This window comes from Canis aureus, chromosome 2 (assembly GCF_053574225.1).
Source record: "Canis aureus isolate CA01 chromosome 2, VMU_Caureus_v.1.0, whole genome shotgun sequence".
Lineage (NCBI taxonomy): Eukaryota > Metazoa > Chordata > Mammalia > Carnivora > Canidae > Canis > Canis aureus.
This window is the reverse complement of record NC_135612.1, coordinates 38,127,237-38,149,223: the sequence shown is the minus strand read 5'-3', so window position 1 is coordinate 38,149,223 and position 21,987 is coordinate 38,127,237. Positions and strand designations below refer to the sequence as shown.

The 21,987-nt window shown below is 38.8% G+C and overlaps 1 protein-coding gene and 1 non-coding gene across 4 annotated transcripts in view; both read right to left on the bottom strand.

Moving 5' to 3' along the window:
- Window positions 1–21,987, bottom strand: part of OTUD7A (OTU deubiquitinase 7A) — a 392,867-nt gene that overhangs the window by 228,756 nt on the left and 142,124 nt on the right. The gene's annotated exons all lie outside the window — the stretch shown is intronic.
- On the bottom strand, window positions 3,784–3,890 carry LOC144303785 (U6 spliceosomal RNA). Its single transcript, XR_013370765.1, has one exon. It is a non-coding gene; the product is annotated as a U6 spliceosomal RNA (small nuclear RNA).

The window sequence follows — 21,987 nt, the reverse complement described above, 5'->3', positions numbered from 1 at the left end:
TTACCAGTCTGTTGTCCAAAGAGGACTGCCAAAACAAATTTTATTTTATTTTTTAATTTTTAAAAAGCTTTTAGATTTGTCTATTTATTTAATTTTAAATTCATATATCCAACATATAGAACATCTTTATTTCAGATGTATAGTTCAGTAATTAATTCATCAGTTGCATATGATACCCAGTGCTCATCATTTCAAGTGTCCTCCTTAATGCCCATCATCCAGTTACCCTATCCTCCCCAGCAACCCTCAGTTTCTTTCCTATAGTTAAGAGTCTTTCATGGTTTGTCTCCCTCTCTGATTTCCTCTCATTCCATAAAACAGAAACTTTAAATAGGATTCAGAATCTCATAACATAATATGCAAGGCATAATTAAAAATTACTCATTACACAAAGAACCAGGAAAATCTCAACTTGAATGAGAAAAGACAATCAATAGATGCCAACATCTATGTGACACAGATGGTGGGATTCTCTGACAGAAGTTTTAAAGCAAATATCATACAAAAGCTTCAACCAACAATTACAAGTATGCTTGAAACAAATGAGAAAGTAGAACATCTCAGTAAAGAAACAGAAGATATAAAGAAGAACCAATGGAAATTTAGGACTGAGAAAATAAAATAACCTAAATGAAAAACTTATTGGATAGGTTCAGTAGCAAAATTAATAGGACAGAGAAAGAATCATTGAACTTAAAGATAGAACAATAGAAATTACCCAATCTGAACAGAGAAAATAGAAAAAAATTAACCAAGGCTCAGGCACCTGTATATACAACAAAAGACATAAAATTTGTTTCATCAAAGTTTTAGAAGGAGAGGAGAAAGGATCTGGGGTTGAAAAAGTATTTGGGAGAAATAATGTCTTAAAATTTCCCAAATTTGGCAAAAAACAAACCTACATATTCAAGAAGCTGAACAAACCTGAAATACCATAAATAAAAAAAAAAAAATCTACACCAAACACAAAATAAACTCCTGGAAAAAATCTTGAAAGTAGAGGAAGACAAATGACATCTTACTTATAGTGAAGAAACAACTCAAATGACAATGGGTTTCTTAGAAACCATAAAGACTAGAAGGAAGTGGTATAACATTTGTCAAGTGCTGAAAGAAGAGAATTGTCAACCCAGAGTTCTATATCCAGCAGGAATGAAGGAGTAATTAGGACATACTCAGATGAATAAAATCTAAGAGAATTTGTCACTAGTAGGTTCATTCTAAATGAATGGCTAAGGAATTTCTTAAAATGGAAAAGAAACCTCCCAAACTTAGGACATCCTTCTTTTCTAAATAATATTCAATGTTTGAAGCAAAAATTATAACTTTGATGTGATTGTCAAAGTATAAATAGAGGAAATATTTAAAATAATTATTAATAGGAGAGGGTAAAGGGACTTAAAAGGAGGTAAAGTATCTATACCTTATTTAAATTGGTAAAATATCAACACCAGTATACTACGCTAAGTTACATATACACAATGCAATACCTGGAGAAATTATTTAAAAAAAAACAAAGACTTGAACTCATACTGTGTGTTCTATAACCACAGTGGAATCAAAATTGGAAGTCAATAATAGAAAAAAATTAAAAAGCCTTCAAATAGTTGGAAACTGAACAATGGACTTCTAAAGAATCCATGAGTTAAAGAGGAAGTCTCAAGAGAAATAAAAAAAACATTCTGAATTGAAAGAAAATAAAAATGCAACATAACAAAATTTGTAAAACATAGCTAAAGTACTGCCAAAAGGTAAATTTATAGCACTGAATGTTTACATTAGTAAACAGTAAAAGCCTCCAGTCAATAATCTAAGCTCCCACTTTATACCAGCAACGCAAACACATAGCCAGCAAATGGAAGAAGATAATAAAGAGTAGAAATCAATAAAATTGAAAATAGAAAAACCGTAGAGAAAAATTAATAAAACAAAAAGTTAGTTCTTTGAAAACATCAATAAAATTGATAAAACTGCAGCAAAATTGACAAAGACACAAATTACCTATAACAAGAATAAAACAGGATATTGCTACAGATGCTCAGACACCAAAAGCATAATAAGGGAATATTACAAACAACTGTATACATGTAAACTTGGTCACTTAGATGAAATGGACCAATCCCTTCAAAAGCACAAACTACTATGACTCACTCAATATGAAATAGATCATTGGAATATCTCCCTAATTATTAAAGAAATTTAATTTACAATTTCAAATTTTCCTAAAGAGAAATACCCAGGCTCACACTGTTTCTGAAGAATTTTGAAAAATACAACCACATGTTTAAAAAGAATGCCATTCCATACAAGCTCTTCCAGAAAACAGAAAAGTAACTTTTCAATTACATTAATGAGGCCAGTATTACCTTAATACTAAAATCTAAGAAATACAATACATAAAAAGTAAATAATATTCTTAATAAATATAAATACAAATATTACTTATATGTCATAAATAACATATAAATAAGTATAATAAATAATATAAACTCTATTTGGTCATGGTATAAAAAATGTATATATGTTTGATGGGATGAGCACTGGGTATTATACTATATGTTGGTAAATAGAATGTCAATAAAAACAAATAAAAAAGGAAATTATATACATACAAAACGAAGTCAGATTTATTCCAGGGATGCAAGGGTTCAATATTCAAAAATGTATCAGTCTAATCAACCATATTAACAGGCTAAAGAAAAATCACACAATATCATTCATGGCCAAAACTTTCAGAACATTAGGAATCAAGGGGAATTTCTTCAATTCAATACAGAATTATGGAAGAACACTATAGCTAACATAGTTAATGGCAAGGGGCCAAATGTCTTCTAACTATGATTAGAGTCAAGGCAAGATGTTTGCCTTCACCACTTTATTCAGCATAGTACTGGAAGCCCTAGCCAGAGCAATAAGACAAGAAAAGGAACTAAACGACATACAGATTGGAAGGAAGAAATAAACTGTTCCTATTTGCAGATGACATCACAGTCTACATAGAAAATTCCCCAAAGAAGCTACAAAAGATTCCTAGCATACAGGAGTTCAGCAAGGTCACATGATAAAAAATCAATATACAAAAATAAACTGTTATTCCTATATGCTAGAAATTAACCCATGGACATGGAAATTAAAAATACAATACCATTTACAATCACTCAGTAAACAGATGAAATACTTAGGTATAAGTCTAACAAAATGTGTATAGGATTTATATGCTTAAACTGTAAAAACTGATGAGAAAAGTAAAAGATCCAAATAAACAGAGAGACATACTGTGCTCAAGGACTGGAAGACTCAACATTGTAGAGATGTCTCCGTAAAATGATGTATAGGTTTTAATGTAATTTCTATCAAAACCCCAGCAATATTTTTGCAGATATAGACACTGTATTATATAATTGATATGGAAAAACAAAGAAACTAGAAGATCCAAGCATTTTGAAAAATAAAAATAAAATGGGATTAAACACTATCTATAACACTTATTACACAGCCTATTATAAGGCTAGATAGATCAACAATACAGAATAGGAAACCCGGAAATAAACCTACACAGGTACACCTACACAGGTGTTTTATTGATTTTTCTTTTTTAATTTTTTTGCTTTGGCTTTATTTTTAAACAGCTTTATTGAGATATAATTCATGCACCATACAATTAATTACTCATTGAAAATGATTGTTGTAATATTACATTAGTTTTAAAAATTGTGGAAATATATATGTGACATAAAATTTGCCACTATAATTGCTTTTAAGTCTGTAATTCAGTGGCATTTAAAAAATATGGAGAATTTCATGAATTTACATGTCATTCTTGCTCATGGCCTATAGTAATTTTCTCTGTATCATTCCTATTTTTGTACCCGTGCTACCAAAGTGACTACTGGCCAACTGATTTTTGATAAAGCTGGAAAAGTTATTCAATGGAGGAAGGACAGTCTTAGGCAAATGGATTTCACCTGCTGATTGCATATCAATTGGTAAAAAAAAGCCCAAAACAAAACAAAACAAAACAAAAGCCTCAACCTCATATTTTATATAAAAATTAACTAAATATGGATTATAGTTTTATACATAAAACACACACCTACAAAATCATTAGAATAAAAAAATTGGATAAAATCTTCAGGATGTAGGGCTTGGTGACAAATCAAAAGCAAAAATCAATAAATTGGACTTTATCAAAATTAAAGCCCTTGGATCTGTGAAGGACCCTGTTAAGAAGGTGAAATGACAGGCTGGGAGAAAAGGTTTGCCAACCACATGCTGACAAACAACTATCTAGAATATATAAAGAAACTCATCATTCAACTCTAAAATACAAACAATCCAATTAGAGCATGGGTAAAAGCCCCAAAGAGGTTATATAAAGAAATGCTTTTATTTCTGCTCCTGTGGCCAGTATGTAAATGGAACACAAAATGATTCAACAGCAATACCCCAGACCCTGCAGACAGGGGAGGTTTGAAGATGTGACTCAGAAAAGACTGCAGAGACACCAACAGGGGATCAAGGTCATAGTGGCTGGGTTTTCCTCAGTAACTGCTAACCAGAGAGCCATGAGACTTTCACAGAGACAGGGAAAAAGGCTCACACTAACCTCTCAGCACTACTGGCACCAGGACACACCTAGTAGGGGCAGAGAAAGCCAGCCCTAGCTGCTTAAAGCATTTAAATTTGAACTTGAGCCAATTTGTTGACACAGAAACTTTTTTCCCCCCAGTTATGGCATTTGCTTTTCAAGAGTGCTGCATGGAATAAACAGGGTCCCCGTGGTCCCAAGTGCCCAAGTCATGGGTTCCATGATGCATACTAATTAGTGTTTTATAGCAGTGCTGTGTCAGGCAGTGCAGAAAAAGTGGGGAGAAAGATAAGGTGTTCTTTAGAATATTGATCCAACTCCCCAGACTTCCAGAGTGTGCAAATAAAGTCAGTGCCCCTCTTAGAGAGTGAAGCTCAGTGGGACAAAGTCTTGCCTGGTACACAGGGTGAGACCACCCAGCTTGGGAAGCAGTGGTGGGGGATTATGCTAGGTTCAAATCAGAGTTTGGGGATACTGAGCATTTTACCTATTCTGTTTGTAGTTTAGATGAGGTCACACACAGAGTGGAAGTGCTGAGGTGACCAAGACAGAATGAGAATGAGCAGTGATGAAATGAGGCTCATGCTGTTAACTGGCTAGTTCATGAGGTGATGAAAGCTTGATTTTCCAAAGAGTAGTGGGACAAGTACATCATGCAAAGGTGTGATAGGTGAAAAATGATGATTTTTCAGCGGGCCTTTGACTTGAAGGGGATGTGAAGTGGGTCATAGGCTCTCAGTTACTCCTTTAGGGTATAGACCAGGGTGATGTCATAGTTTGTCTCACCCCCTGCTTCAGCCAGTCTCCTGGAGCTGACTCTATCCAACAAGCAGTACATTGCCTCTGGTTAAAATGACATGCCACTATGTCTGAGCGTCTCACTTTCTTCCCTGTTCTTTACAGTACATTGTCTCATCCTAAATCCCCTGCTCAAAATTGTTTTCCTTCTTTTTTCCTCCCTCTCTCTTGCCTTACTTCTTATTACTAATCTCCATAATTCTGCCAACCTCACTGGCTATAAATCACTTTGAAGTCACCTGGTTCTCCAGGGGGAATAAAATCTAAATTGCACAATGATATCTGTAATACCAACAAAGCCTTGAAAAATAGGGAAATACAAACTCAAGAATGGGAAAGCTTATACCTCCTTAACACTTCCTAGAGCAAGGTCTTTTTCTTCCTAGCAAAGTTGCAAAACTCCACTAAGTTTAATTCTGAGAATTGATTCTACGGTTTGCACAGGTGTTCAAAGGACATATGAGAACAATACATATTTGAGATAAGTGGGAATAACGCACTTTTGTTTGTGCCATCTCAGATTGGGGTGCATCAGCTGCATTCTTTGAAGCTTTCTCCGTGCGTAAACTGTGAGTGTCTGGGGAGCCATGGACCAGGACGGTAGCCCCAAAGGGGACTTTTCTTTCCTCCTTCAGCAGATGTGTATTGTGTTTCTCTCTCCATTTCCTGGGCAAAGACCTTCTGAGCACAAAAGTGTGGTAAGGAAGTACAGCTATGAAGCAGGTCACATGGTGGGGTCCTGCCCTGGAGGCCCATCTGGAGCACCCAACAAAGGTCTGACAGGTAGCACTAAGTAGCGAGTTAGCTGCCCAGGTAAAGACTTGGGGAAACTGAATGTCCATGACATGGGGAATGTAATCAAAATGCAACTTATTTTTCTCTCCTTCTGACCTCCTATTTTAAGGAGGGACTTTAGCTGAGGGAATTCAGAAGAGTTGTTCTTTCCCCTGGGTGGGAATCTGGCATACTCCCTGACTTACAAACACAGTCTGCATTCTAAGTGGAGTGTATTCTGTCTACTGTGTTAATTACACCTCCATCTCTAACCTTCATTTAAGGTAACCTTCTCCTTCTGCCCCTCTAACCCCAGACTGGGGGCTCCTGCCTGCTAAATTTGAGGCAGGGGAAGAGAAGTTTGAACTGAGAATACTCCAGACTTCACCTTGTGCCCCCAGGCCTGGCAGAGCTTTTCACTAGGAAATGTCATTAATAGGGTGAAAGGCAAACCAAAAAAGAAAAGTTCACTGAGCCCTGCCGCATCAAGAAAGAATTTAATAAGAAATAGTTAATCCAATACCTGAACATTTCATAAGCAGACACCTGAATAGCCAAGAATCAATGAAAATTTGCTCAGTCTCATCATTTGTTACCACAAAAATGAAATTAAAATCACAATTAGATACCTGCCATATCTAAAATTACTAAAACAAAAAATACCAAGTGTTGGTGAAGATGTGAAGCAATTCGATCTTCCTCTAGGGCTTGTGAGATTGTAACTGGTTCAACACTTATGGAAGATTATTTGGAAGTATCTGCCAAAACTGATCACACATATACCCTATATGACCAGCAATTTCAGTACTTGGTACATACTCACCCACAATGTATCCACATGTACACTAAAGTGTATGGGAAGTATCTTCATAGCAGCATACTACTCACAGCACTAAGAACTAGAAGCAACCCAAATGAACACCAATAATAGAATGGATAAATTGGCATATATACACAAATCGACAAAGAGTATATATGAGTAGCATTATATGAACGAATGACCTGGCACTACACGCAATATACTATTTCATTCATCATGTGAAGTTTACAAATAACCTACAGACTGGAAATCACAATAGTAGATAGAGTGGACTGAGAAAAAAGGGAGTGATGGGAAAAAAACACAGGGGGGCAGAATGGATGCAGATAATGAGCCGTTTTTTGGTCTGAGTGGTGATTACAAAGGGATATTTGCATTTCCATAACTCATGAGGCTGTATATTTTGATGTGTGTTTTTCTGTAGGTATATTATACTTTAATAAAAATGATGGGCAATAAAAATCTGTGGACTGTAAAAGAGTCCTTATGCAAACCTACTAAACAGGTTCATGAAGGACTTCTCCAATCCAACTTCTGTCTACACACTTTTTTGAAAAACAGCCTTCCTGGCACATGGCTGGACATTTGCTAGCATGCTATTGATCATTTCACTCAGTCTGAACACTTTTATCCACATCAGCAAACCACAGTCTGCATCTTCCTCCAATTCCTTCTTCCCAACACCAGACAGATCTTTATTTTTTTTAATTTATTTTTTATTGGTGTTCAATTTGCCAACATATAGAATAACACCCAGTGCTCATCCCATCAAGTGCCCCCCTCGGTACCCATCACCCAGTCACCCCCACCCCCGCCCACCTCCCTTTCTACCATCCCTAGACAGATCTTTAAAAGATACAAATTATATTACAGAATTCCCTGCTTAAAGCCCACCAATAGCTTCCCACTGCACTGGAAAAAACTCAAGACTGTTTCTCAGCTTTTAATATCTTTGTGTGTTCTGCACCACCTGCTGTGCCCACCTCTCCAGGCTTACCTGGCACCAGGGCTGTCCTGGTCTGTTTCCCACACATGCGGGGGTACTTTCCACACCCTTTCCAGCACCTGTGAATGGCTTTGCTAGAAGAGCTTTCCCAGCGCATCCCATGTTCTTCCTTTCATTCCAAGCATCTGCATCACCACTGCTGAGAAGCCTTCTTTACTCTTGTCTAAACTGCCTTCCCCTTTATTTTATTACCACACCAATGACTACTTCTACATAATCTGTAATAACATTACCCAGCCATCCATTCATCTGTCCATCCAGCATGTATATGTGCCCTCTGGAGGATTTATATTCTGGGAATTTGCCTATTTTGTCTCCCTGGTATATAGCAAAGTTCAGGGTATGTGAAAGCTGCTCAGTACAAGTGTGCTGAAGGAGTAGGTTAATGAAAATTATAAAGGCAACTAACCATTCAATGTATTCCTCTGATTTACACCTGAGTATTGCCTCTTGAACTCCAAAGTGAGCCTTTCTCGAAGAGTTCATTGCCATTTCAACAAAACTGCACTGAGCTCTTTCTGGCTCGGCAGTGTGCTACATACTGAGGGGGCACTGAGATAAGACACTGCCCCCATTTTAGTGATGGAGTGAGACAAACACACTACTGCAGTGCATACTGGTTTGTAAAGAAGTTATATAATTGTAAAAAATGTTATGAAAATGAAACCAATCATTTTTCTTTTCTTTCTTTTTTTTTTTTCTCATCAGAAACCCAAGAAACAACCCAAGGAAAAGCATTTAAAAAGGTTTACTGGTGGGGCATGTGGGTGGCTCAGTGAGTTAAGTGTCTACCTTTGGCTCTAGTCATGATCCTGGGGTCTTGGGATTGAGCCCCCCTCGTGGGGCTTCCTGCTTGGTAGGGAGTCTGCTTCTCCCTCTCCCTCTGCCCCTCCCTCTACTCATGCTCTCTTGCTTTTATGCTTTCTTTGAAATAGGTTGGAATCTTAAAAAAAAAAAAAAAAAGGTTTACTGGTAACTATTCTGACCTAATTAAAAAAATATTGCTTAATTAGGGGTGATTGGTGGCACAGTTGGTTAAGCGTCGAACTCTTGATTTTTGCTCAGGTCATGATCTCAAGGTTCTTGGATTCAGCCCTGTGTCAGGCTTCCCACTCAGTGAGGAGTCTACTTGTCTCCCTTCCCTCTGCCTCTCCCACTGTGTGCTCTCTCTGTATCTCTCTCTGTCTCTCCCTCTCAAGTAAATAAATAAATCTTTAAAAAAATACTGCTTAATTATTTCAATAATGCAGTTTGTATTAACACCTTCACTCTGTGGTCTGGAATATTACATTGTTGAGATGCACTGGCAATTAAAGAAAATGGACTATACAATGGTGCATGAAATGTGAATGGGCACAACCCTCACAGAAAGAAGCAGGGCAGAAAGGAGCAAAGACTAGCAAAATGCATACACTGGGACCAGCAAGAACACCATGAGAATGTCCTACAGGAAAGAAAGGAGGTTCGCTCTGATGGTTCTCAAAGACCTTCACCACTGCATCTCAAGGACACACAGGAAGCAACATGAGTACCCAGCAAAGAGGAACATTGTTAGGAAATCTGGTCTACTGACTTCAGTGGAACATTTTCAGACATTATAAGTTATCTAAAAAATGAAGATGTTTCCAAATGGCATGTTGCCTGTGATGCACTTTGTAAAATCTGTACATATGGACACAGAGAAATCTAATCAGGTTACTTCCCTCTGAAGGCCACCAGGTGCCTACACCATTTCACATGAACTATGAACTTTGAAGATGGCAAAATAAGTCAGTGTGATGGGTGCAAATGGCCTTCTTTGATTTAATATTCTCTACTTCATTTAAGTTTTTTTTTTTTACATTTGAAATAATCCAGACATACAAAAAAGTTGCAAAAATAGTACAAAGAATTCCCACTTACCTCAATACAGCTAAACACTCCAAATGTTAAAGTGTTACATTTATTTTATCATCTCTTCTACATATGAATCTAACCTAAAGACCCTACTGAAGTTTCACCCACTGTTGCAACAATGTCCTTTGTTGCAAAACATTTGTTTTCTGGTCTAGGATCTCACATTTATTTCATGTGTATGTGTTTAACCTAGTTTTTAAAAATCTGAAACATCGAGTCCCCTGCTTCTCCCTCTGCCTGTGTCTCTGTCTCTCTTTCTCTCTGTGTCTCTCATGAATAAATAAAATCTTAAAAAATAAATGTTTAAAAAAAATAAAAATCTGAAACAGTTTCTCAGCTTTTCATTTCATGACCTTGACATCCTACTTAGGTATGGAATGTCCCTCCATTTGGATCTGTCCTGTGATGACTGATGATTAGAGTCATTGTACATTTCTGGCAGGAATAGGACAGAAGTGATGCTCTGCTCCCAGTGTGCCCAAGCACCAGGAGACACCTGACGCCTACTGGGCTCTATTTGGGCTCATCACTCATGATGCCAATTTTGGACTCTCACATAAGAGGATGCCTATCTGGTTCCTCCCCTATAATGTTACTATATCTTCATTTGTAATTAATATTAGCTTGCATGCAGACACTAAATACTCTACATCTCATTGAATTTGCCCCCACTGGTTTAGCATTCAGTGATATTTTTGCCTACAACAATTAAAACTTTGGTGGTTGTCAAATAGTGATTTCCTAGTTCCTTTCTTTCTTCTACACTTATTAACTGGTGTTCTACTATAAGAGAAAGCTTTTCCTTACCCCCTTCCTATTTACTCATTTATTTATATTAGTATAGACATAAGCATTTTTCTTTACTAAGAATACTTACCTATTTAATAAGTAGTAACCTATTGCTATTATAATTAGTTTGAGGCTCAAACTGTCACAGTGTCCACGATGTGTTTTTTCCTGAAGCTTCAGTTACATGAACACAGTATGCTTCTTTGACTCTCTTCTCATGGTCCTATTTCTTTGCTGGATAATTCCTATTAGCCAGTTTCCCCAACTTCTCTTACCCTCCCTTCTCAAATCTTGCTATGACTTCAATATCTCCATTCTTCTCTTTGATCTCGCTACCTGCCCACTTGTGTAGGCTTAAGCAGTGGGGTTTGTGACTTAAATTTCTTTCTTACCTCTGTGAAGAACCTAACTGGTCCATATGAGGTGCTCAATAAATAAATGTTTGCTGAGTAAGTGACTAGGGCAAAACAAAACGATAGTGGAAATCCTTTTATTCTACACAACCTGTAATTCTACAGGGTTCTGTATATTAGATTAAGTCTCATAACTTTGTTGTTGAAATCTTCCATATCCTTGCTAAATTTTTTCCTGTCACTTGAAGTTACTTAGAAAGCCAGATTAGTCTCTCTCTATGATTTGCATTCATTACTTCATATGCTGAGACTTGGGGCATGATGTTTTAAATTTCTTCTTCAGTTTTGGTCCCAGGATTTTCCCTTCCTTAATAACTTGGATGAGTAACATACATTTCAAAGAAACACATCCTACACTCAGCTTCAGAGAGTCTGATATCTTTCCAAATCAACCCTCCTGGAATCTTCCTGTCTCTGTCCTGTCTCTGTTCAGGGCAATCCCAGGTTTCCCTTTCTTTTGGCCAAAAACTGTAGGAGTCAGTGTGAACTTTTTCTTTCCCACTCCACATCCGGCCATCTGACAAGTTCTGTTGGGTTCTAAAAACAATTTGAACACTGATCTGCCTTCTTCTCACCGATCCCCCTGCCTCTATCCTCATCTTTTCTCATCTACATTATTTATTGCAACCATCTTCTCCCTAGTCTCCCTGCTCAGAAAGGCTGACTTCTAGTTTCAAAACAGCAGCCACAGGGACTTTGATAACTACAAGTTGGCAGAATTAATATTGCGAAAATGTCAATGTTACCCAGGGCAATTTACACGTTTAATGCAATCCCTATCAAAATACCATGGACTTTCTTCAGAGAGTTAGAACAAATTATTTTAAGATTTGTGTGGAATCAGAAAAGACCCCGAATAGCCAGGGGAATTTTAAAAAAGAAAACCATATCTGGGGGCATCACAATGCCAGATTTCAGGTTGTACTACAAAGCTGTGGTCATCAAGACAGTGTGGTACTGGCACAAAAACAGACACATAGATCAATGGAACAGAATAGAGAACCCAGAAGTGGACCCTCACCTTTATGGTCAACTAATATTCGATAAAGGAGGAAAGACTATCCATTGGAAGAAAGACAGTCTCTTCAATAAATGGTGCTGGGAATATTGGACATCCACATGCAGAAGAATGAAACTAGACCACTCTCTTGCACCATACACAAAGATAAACTCCAAATGGATGAAAGCTCTAAATGTGAGACAAGATTCCATCAAAATCCTAGAGGAGAACACAGGCAACACCCTTTTTGAACTCGGCCACAGCAACTTCTTGCAAGATACATCCATGAAGGCAAAAGAAACAAAAGCAAAAATGAACTATTGGGACTTCATCAAGATAAGAAGCTTTTGCACAGCAAAGGATACAGTCAACAAAACTAAAAGACAACCTACAGAATGGGAGAAGATATTTGCAAATGACGAATCAGATAAGGGCTAGTTTCCAAGATCTATAAAGAACTTCTTAAACTCAACACCAAAGAAACAAACAATGCAATCATGAAATGGGCAAAAGACATGAACAGAAATCTCACAGAGGAAGACATAGACATGGCCAACATGCACATGAGAAAATGCTCTGCATCACTTGCCATCAGGGAAATACAAATCAAAACCACAATGAGATACCACCTCACACCAGTGAGAATGGGGAAAATTAACAAGGCAGGAAACAACAAATGTTGGAGAGGATGTGGAGAAAAGGGAACCCTCATACACTGTTGGTGGGAATGTGAACTGGTGCAGCCACTCTGGAAAACTGTGTGGAGGTTCCTCAAACAGTTAAAAATAGACCTGCCCTACGACCCAGCAATTGCACTGTTGGGGATTTACCCCGAAGATTCAGATGCAATGAAACACCGGGACACCTGCATCCCAATGTTTATAGCAGCAATGGCCACAATAGCCAAACTGTGGAAGGAGCCTCGGTGTCCATTGAAAGATGAATGGATAAAGGAGATGTGGTCTGTGTACACAATGGAATATTCCTCAGCCATTAGAAATGACAAATACCCACCATTTGCTTCAATGTGGATGGAATCAATCGGAGAAGGACAAACGTTATATATTCTCATTCATTTGGGGAATATAAATAATAGTGAAAGGGAATAGAAGGGAAGGGAGAAGAAATTTGTGGGAAATATCAGAAAGGGAGACAGAACATAAAGACTGCTAACTCTGGGAAACGAACTAGGGGTGGTGGAAGGGGAGGAAGGCGGGGGGGTGATTGGGTGACGGGCACTGAGGGGGGCACTTGATGGGATGAGCACTGGGTGTTATTCTGTATGTTGGTAAATTGAACACCAATAAAAAATAAATTTATTTAAAAAACAAAACAAAACAAAACTACAAGTTGGATCAAGTCCCCCTGCTTAAGACCCTCCAATGATGTCCCATCTTACTTAGAGAAAAAGCCGAAGTCCTATAAGTAAGGCCCGATAATGCTTCTGATGACATTGTGTTTGATTCCCCTCTGATCCCATCTGCTTTCTCCTCCTCTCTCCCCACCAGCCTTACTGGTCCTGGATGTTTCTTCTTCCTGGGACAGACATCCCTCTCTTGCCCCCATCTCCCTCCTCTCTTGCTCCAGATCCTCCTTACAATCACCTCCTGGGTAGGGCTCCCTAGACCCTTTGTCTAAATGCTAATTCCCCCCTGTGGGGTCTTCGCTGCTTCATATCTTTGTTCTCTGCATTGATCACTCACAATTTATACATTACTCACATGTATTTTTTGTCCATTTCCCCCATTAGAACATAATTTCCATGAGGACATGGAGTTCTGTGATGTTTTTACTATGGGGGGAGAAAGTATTAGAATATCCTTAAGTTTAAGTGAAGGCAAAGTCAATGCTGTTTCAATGCTAACTTTGTAAGAGCACAGAGCCTTTGGGCAGCCACATTTGTCCTATATTGTCAAAATAAGTGGCCACAGGTAATTTCCTCCATTTTCATGTTCCTATTCTTTTCTATATCAATATTCCATTTGTGCTTTCCTCCCTCAGGGCACAATTTTCACCCACAGTTAGCCTCTGAAAGAATTTCTCAATAACAAAAGTTGAAAATCAAGTAAAAAAACCTTACTACTCATTTGTGAAAGACACTAAGAATTTTGTCTAACACAAAGTAAGGTAATGATTTATAAATCGATGTGACCATTATTTGGTTTCCTTTTTCTGCCCATAAAGCTAAATTTTATATTAAATTAATGAAAGATATTGAAAAAATCATGTGACTCTCCCACAGAGAAGCCAAGCAACAGCTGTTGTACACAGCTTGCCTGTGATACAGAAGTAAAGGCAAATGCTCTGCACATCAGCCTCCACATCAAACCTCAGGTCATGGCTGGTGTATCTCTCATCAGATTCCTCACATGTGACTTGAAGTATATGCTCAATAAAAATATGTTGACTGAGTGAATGAATACATAATTGAAGAAGAAGAGATTAGGATCTGGGTGTGTAAACAGTTGGCGGAGCAAAATGGCTGGCCTCAACCTGAGGGTGAAACCTCATCCTTCCTTGCATGGACCCTGGGCATTTAGCCCAGACATACTATGGGGAACAAATTTGTTACTATTCCTTGTGGTTAATTTTTATTTAATCACCTAAATCACACACACACACAATTACGTGTGTAAAAAACTATGTGAGGGCACAAAGTAAAAATGTTCCTAAGCCATGGTCCACCCCTGATGATAGAGGAAACCTCTAAGGAGCCCATGCAAAGTCAGCCAGCAGCTGTGGGTGTTGGGCTGCTGAGGAGCCATGTGGGGGCTACAGGATGGTCAGGTTAAAAGGACCCCAGTTCCACCTTGTCCACTCCTGACCTTACCGATGACAAAACAGGTCCAGGCAACATAAAATTACATCCTAGGGACAGGACCACACACGAAGGATCCAGGGCTTTAGCTGGCTGTTGTTTATGATGCTCTGGATTCCTGATCTGACTGTCCTGGCAGCTGTGACCCCAGCCCCTAGCTCTCCTTGACAGCAGCATAGATGAGAAGAGAGAAGGAAAAGATGCTCCTTGTCATTGACCCTGAGAAATTCTTTAGTGCTGCTAAAGAGGGAGCTGGCTTATCTTAATGGGACAGTGAATCTAACCATGGAAGGCAGGCCAGTGAGGGGGGAAAGCAGGCAAGGAAGCAAGGACCAGGAGGCCAAGATGACTAAAGCATCAGAGGCTGGAGCAGCTGGGGGAGGCCAGGAAGCCAGGTCAGCTGCCTTCTCCTCTCAGATCCCTCAGGTTGGCCTGCACAGCACAATTTACCTTTGATGGCAGTACCAGTGTTACTGAGGACACAACTGACCACCACCTGAATCTACACTGCCCCCGTCACTTGTATGACATCATGGCGGGGTGGCTGGGAACTTCAGCTAAGTGATCAGCCTTGCAGAAAGAAATCTGGGTCCTATGTCCTTCTGGATCTTTCCTTTACAAGCATATAATTAACTATCAAGAATATAATTAAGATCATGTTATATAGTCTTGGGTGGCTTGTTTCTCATAACCATGGCTGTTTTCCTATGCCAGCAGACAGAGCTAATTCGTTTCCTACCCGCTGGCCACATAAGTTTCCACTGTGTAAATGTACCTGATTCACTGAGCTCTTTCCTTGCCTTGGGCTTTGTCTTATTACAAGAGTGAAACGGGGACCCCTGTTCGGGTATCTTGGCCTGCATAGGCAGAAATGGCTGTAGGAAAGATTCCTTAAAGTAGACGTGGTTGTTAAAATGGAATTACAGGTTAAATTAGATAGACACTTGCACATGGTCCTTTGTGAATAACATGGAAAAAGAATATTTAACTGTGTGAGGTGATGGGTGTTAATTAAATTTACTATGGTGATCATTCACAATATATACATACAGCAATATATACATACATACATACATAAGCATTGTATGCCTTATACAATGTTATATGTCAATTAGACCTCAAAAAAACTGGAAAAGGTAAATTTCACTAAAATTAAAAAAAAATCATATGCCAACTTATATACCACTACCCACGAACCATGTGAGTGTCTGTCTCCCACACCCTTGTCAAGACTGGGCATCTTCAATCTTTTAGATATTTGCCAACTAGGTGAATGAAATGTGGCACCTCCAAGTTTTTTTAAATTTCACTTTTCTGATTACTCACAGACTGATACACTTTTCACTTGTTCACAGGCCATTTTTACTTCTTCTGTGAACTGCCTGTATATATCTTTTACTGATTTATTTTTCTTATTGATTTGAGGCACTCTGTGTATTATGGATATTAAATTTTTATTTTAAATAAATAAATAATAAAAATATCAAAATAATAAAATAAAAAATTAATAAAAATTAATAAATTTTAAATTAATTTCTCATCATTGGTTATCTTTTCCTCTTTTTATGATCACTTTCACCCATGAAAGTAGAAAATTTAATTAAATAAAATCCACATTGTTTCTCTTCTATATTTGTAAATTTTGTGGCTTGCTTAGAAAGCCCTTCCCCCAATATAAGGGCTATTCTCTGAGATTTCTTTTTAATTGTTCTTGCAGTGTTTCCCTCCCAAATGCTCATACCTTAATACATCTGGAATGAACATTTATAGGTATAAGAGATTTAGGTTGTGAATTGCTTCCATATGGGTAACTAAGTGTTACTACATGTAGCTACATGGTCGACCTTTTCATCACTGATTTAAAATACCACAGTTATCATATACTAAATATGCTAAATATGCTTTTGATGCAATCCTAAAACAAAGAGTGGGTGGTAGGAGTTTAATGGGGCAGATGAGGGCTTCAAGGAACTGAGATTCAGTTTCTGTTGCTCACAGAATGAGAACTCATGTAGAAGCTAAGGTAGATGGTTACCTGTGAACACCTAAGATAGTATCTTCTACAGTCATAAGACAGGGACACGGATGGCAACATCGACCATCCTTGGTCATAAGACCAAAGGGAATGGAGTGACTGACTTTCCCTGAAGAAATATTCTATGGATTATGGTTGTTCTAAGGCTGATCCATACACAGCTGCCAACCCCAAGGAGGCCATAATTTTCAATGTTGTCTTCTCAAAAAAAGGAGGAGCAAACACCAGGAGAATAGGAGATGGCATAACTGGGAAGCACTGGGATCAGGTAAGGGGTCTTCACAGCCTGTGCCCAGTGGAAATTTAGAATTTCTATGGCCAGTGACTGCCATCTTCCCCTCATTTTAGGAGTGCTCAAAGTGGTTGCTCTTCTCTTCCACCACTATGCATGAGGAGTGTGGGGAGGTGTGTGTATGTATGTGGTTTAATGTGATACATGTGGTTGTATGTGTGTGTATTATGTGCAGTTATGTGATTGTGTGTGTGTGCAGGGGTTGCAGGGTGCCAGCTAATTTGTCTTTTTAGTCCACAGGTCTTCAGAGTAAGAGAAGCAGTATCTGGATCTTACAAAGCAACTACTGGATGGACATCATGTAGATTTCTGTTTGCGATGCTGAAAAATTATACGTATTTTACATTAATTAATTATGCAAATGCAAAAATTAAAAACAAAACCCCCTGACTTTGAAGTTAATGAGACATTAGAGTTGTCTCTCATGGGTTGCAACTACATTTGATATTTGTGTGAAAAAACTGAATTAAATATTTGGTGACCAGAAAGGTGGCTGTGGTGGACATTAAAACTGTTCACTAATAGGGAATAAAGGGGAAAGGAGAAAAAATGAGTGAAAATATCAGTGTGGATGACAGAACATGAGAGAACCCTAACTCTGGGAAATGAACAAGGGATAGCGGAAAGGGAGGTGGGCGGGGGGTTGGGGTGACTGGGTGACGGGCACTGAGGTGGGCACTTGACGGGATGAGCACTGGGTGACAAGCTGTATGTTGGCAAATTGAATTCCAATAAAAAAATACTGTTCACTAATATCTGAGTTTCTTCTGCTTCTGGGCACTCAGAAGAATTGTACTTCCTGGCTTCCCTAAGGCTATTCATGGAAGATATATATAAAACTTTCTTGGCCAATGAAACATGAGGTGAGGTGATGTATGTAATTCTGAATCAATACATATCATTGCTGGTCCTCAATTCTGTAGTCCTTCCCTTCCTCCCTGCCACCAAGTCTGGTGACATTCCAGATGGCAGCTGGTTTGTCAGCCTGCATGAGAGTGACATGCAGTAAGCTTGAAAATAAACCTCTGGGTAAAGCCTCTGAGATTTGGGGGCTGTTTGTTACTGTACCTAACTTAGTTAATTGATATACTAAGTATTTCCATTCATTTCCAGGGCTTCAAGTATCTCTATACTGATGATTTTCAGATTTATAATCTCATTTAGCTCAGTCCACACCCCTTGGGCTAGAAACTTTTTTTTTTTCCATCTTGAGCTCCTTTTTCTTCTCTATCTGCACTCTTCTCCTCGGTAATCTTGTCTCCTGAAATATCATTTGTGCACCAGTGTCTTCCAAATTTAAAATTCTCCAATTTAACACCTCTCCAGGACACCATACTTCACTCCTGCATGGTGCTTGCATTAGCCTGGATTCTTAAAACTGAAAAAAAGCATTGTCCTTGTCTCCTGAATTTTACTCTTAAATGGACCAATATTGCCTAATATAAAAAAGACCTTTGAAAATGTTAACACACACACACACTGAAAAAAGTGTTTATATTTTCTTTCCTTACATAAGTAGCAAGGCTAGAACAAATGTAATAATTAAAAATAATAACCTGTACAGTGTAATTAGAAAAAAAAGGAAAGAAGGAAAAAATAAAGGTAGATTATATATAACAGAAAATGCAAAAATTGAAAATGATGTTATCATACATTATTATTAACCTTCTTCAACAATCACAGTTGGGAAGCAAGTGAAAACTGAAACCAGCCACTTTCCTAAGACATATAGCCATCAAGGAATACGCTCTTGAGGGCACTGCTCATGGAAGACCCCTAAGTTACCAGGAAACATCACTGGCAGTCCCAGTAGTTGCAATGAGTCATGGTACCCACCAGCCAAGAGCAAATATGGAGGAAATATGAATGTGAGAGCTGATGGTGGCACGTCAAGGCTCTCTTTGTTAATACTTTGCAGTGGGAACCATTTTCTGGGAAAAACTGCCTAAATCCAAGATAAAAAATGGCAACAGACACAGAAAAACACACTTGCCTGCCTCAGTACATTATATCAAGAGACATGGGAAAGGTCTGAAATCTCCACTTGCCCATCAAGCTTATTTTGACTCGTAATCAGAATGGTGAGGTCAACTCTCATGGAGATGGGAGGCTGTGTGTCAGGGCCATGCCATCTTGGGCAGCCTCCAGGAATACCATGCTAGCTCCAAGTGCTTGCCTGCTTCCCTATTAGGTCTTAAGTCCATCATTTCCTCACCTTTAGCACAATATCTTGACCATCTATAATCTCCCATCAAGGTATTCCATACTCTTGGTGGGTTCATCCCTCCATCCCACCCTCATATTTCTACTTTTCCCATACTCCCACAAGAGAACTCCATCTGCGCTGTAGGGCTGCCTCTGTTTTGTAAGCTCCTGCATACACATAAGTCCATTTTTAGGCTCTCCAGTTCTGTGGTGCCTGTCCCACACATGAATATACTCCATATACTTATAGTCACTATTAATTTGAAACTTTGATAACTACTAGATAATCTACCCTCCTTATTCTTTTTTTCCACTTGCCTTGGTTACAGACCTTCCATTCAATATGGATCTTATATCTCTCATTCATTTCCCAATCTGATGCCAAGTGGCTTCAGTTAGGGCCATTCCTCCAAGACTGTTCTTGCTAAGACCCACAGGTTGGGCACATTTCTAATCCCATGGGCTTTTCATTCCTCATTTTATTAGATCTGTGTGTAGTGCTCAATACCTTTGCTGAAACTTTCCTTGAATATTCTCCCTTATTGTCTCCATAACACTAGCTCTTTTGATTTCCGAATAATTCTCAGCCTCCCCTTCTCGATCTTTGCTGGCTCTTCCACAGATCTCTGACCTGTAAATGACACATTCCTTGGAGCCCCACTCTGAGCTCTTGCTCACACTTTCTCCATAGATGTTGTCAGCACCCATGTCTTGAAATACCATCCAAATGCCAACAATCCCCAAATTTATATTTCCAGCCCTGAACTATCTTCTGAATTTCACTTCAGTCTTGTGGATCTGACCACCTATGTGACATCTCACTTGAATATCTCAGTTACCTCAAACATAATGAGACTATAAACACATTCCACTCTCCTCATTGGATTGGCCTCTCCTCCATTTTTCCCCCCCATTTGTGAAGGCTTTTTCCCATATATTTAAGTTGATCAAGCCAGGATGCTGGAAGCATTCTTGGTCCTCTTTCTCTATAATCAGTGAAGTTTTTAATCCATGACTCATGTAAAGTCTACAATTTAATGATGGGATTTCTACCTTCAAATGACCTTAAATCCATCTACTTATTTTCTTCTTAATTTCTACCCATCTGCCCCAGGGACCCAGCACAGAACAGCTGGGATGATCTCCTGCTTCTGCTCTTGCTTCCCACCCCAATCCATTCTCTACATAGCAACCTTCATGATCTTTTAAATTGGATCATGCATTTCCCTCACCTTAAATTCCAAAGTAGAATTTTACCTATAAAATAAAAACAGAAGCTCCCCTCCATAACCTAGGTCCACTTGTGTTCTAACCCTGCCTCCCTCTCCATCTCATTCTACACTACTGTCCTTCATCCATTATGTTTCTCCCCACCCCCACCTTTCTTTTCTCTGAGTACTCTTCCTCCTGAGGAACTCACCCTCTCTGAGTACTCTTCCTCCTTGCTTGCCAGCCTTCCTGTACTGACTCATACACACCCTTCAGGTCCTATGTCACTAGCTAAAAGATTTCCCCTGACAATTACCTAAATTAAGTCCCATGTGTTTTTTCTCATAGAACATACTTTTCTCTTTACTGTGCTTCGCATTAATTGCAACAAGGTGCATGTATGTGTGTGTTAGTATCTTTATACTTCATTTTACTGGAAGCTCCTGGAAGAGTTGGGCCACATCTGTTAATCTCCATTGGGAACCCTGCAGCTGGCACAATGCCTAGCACAGAGACACCTAGAAAATGCCAAGTAAGCACTAACATATCTGTTTATCACATAAATAGATAACTGAACTTTGTAGCCCTGATGGCCCATAGTTCAGCAAGACATATGGACTGCTGGGCCTGGCGTATGTCACAGCTCTGACATTGACTGTCAAGAGAAAGAGGAGATAACTCACTGAAGTCAGCAACAATTGGTTATAGTCACCATGAGTCATGTGACAGAGAAGCTTGGATTCAGACTACCCAGGAAGGCAGTTCATTGAGTGTTCAGAACAGTGGGTTAGGATAGGTGCTTACTGAGTGTGGCCCTTTAATGATTTTCCTTTTTCGAGCTAAAATAATGTAACAGATCCGACACCTAGTTTACCTCCAAGAACATTCCATGTGGCACCTGGAGAAGCAAGCAAACAAAAATAAGTGCAGCTAAAATTGGGTCTTATTTTCATTCTCCACTTTCAGACTTTAATCTCCCATTTTCTGTACCCTTAATCCTATCTTGCTCACATTCCTGATAGAAGCCTGCTCATCTGCTTCCCCCTGGATTGTGATCCTGAGCACCCTCCCAGAAGCACAGCTCTTATAAACCATGCTTCCAGTTACAGCCTTCCATCCACATCTGCTCTATATTCCTTCCCCCTTTCTTCGCACATTCCTCAGCCCTCTGCTGGTTGTCTTCCACCCTTACTTCTTTCACCAGGTCTCATGTATGCTTTATTTTTCCTTTACTCCCCCATAATACTAACAATCTCTGCTTGGGCTAAATCTTTGTGTCCTCCCAAAATTCACATGTTGATATCCTAATGGCCTCATGATCTTAGGAGGCAGGGGCCTCATGAG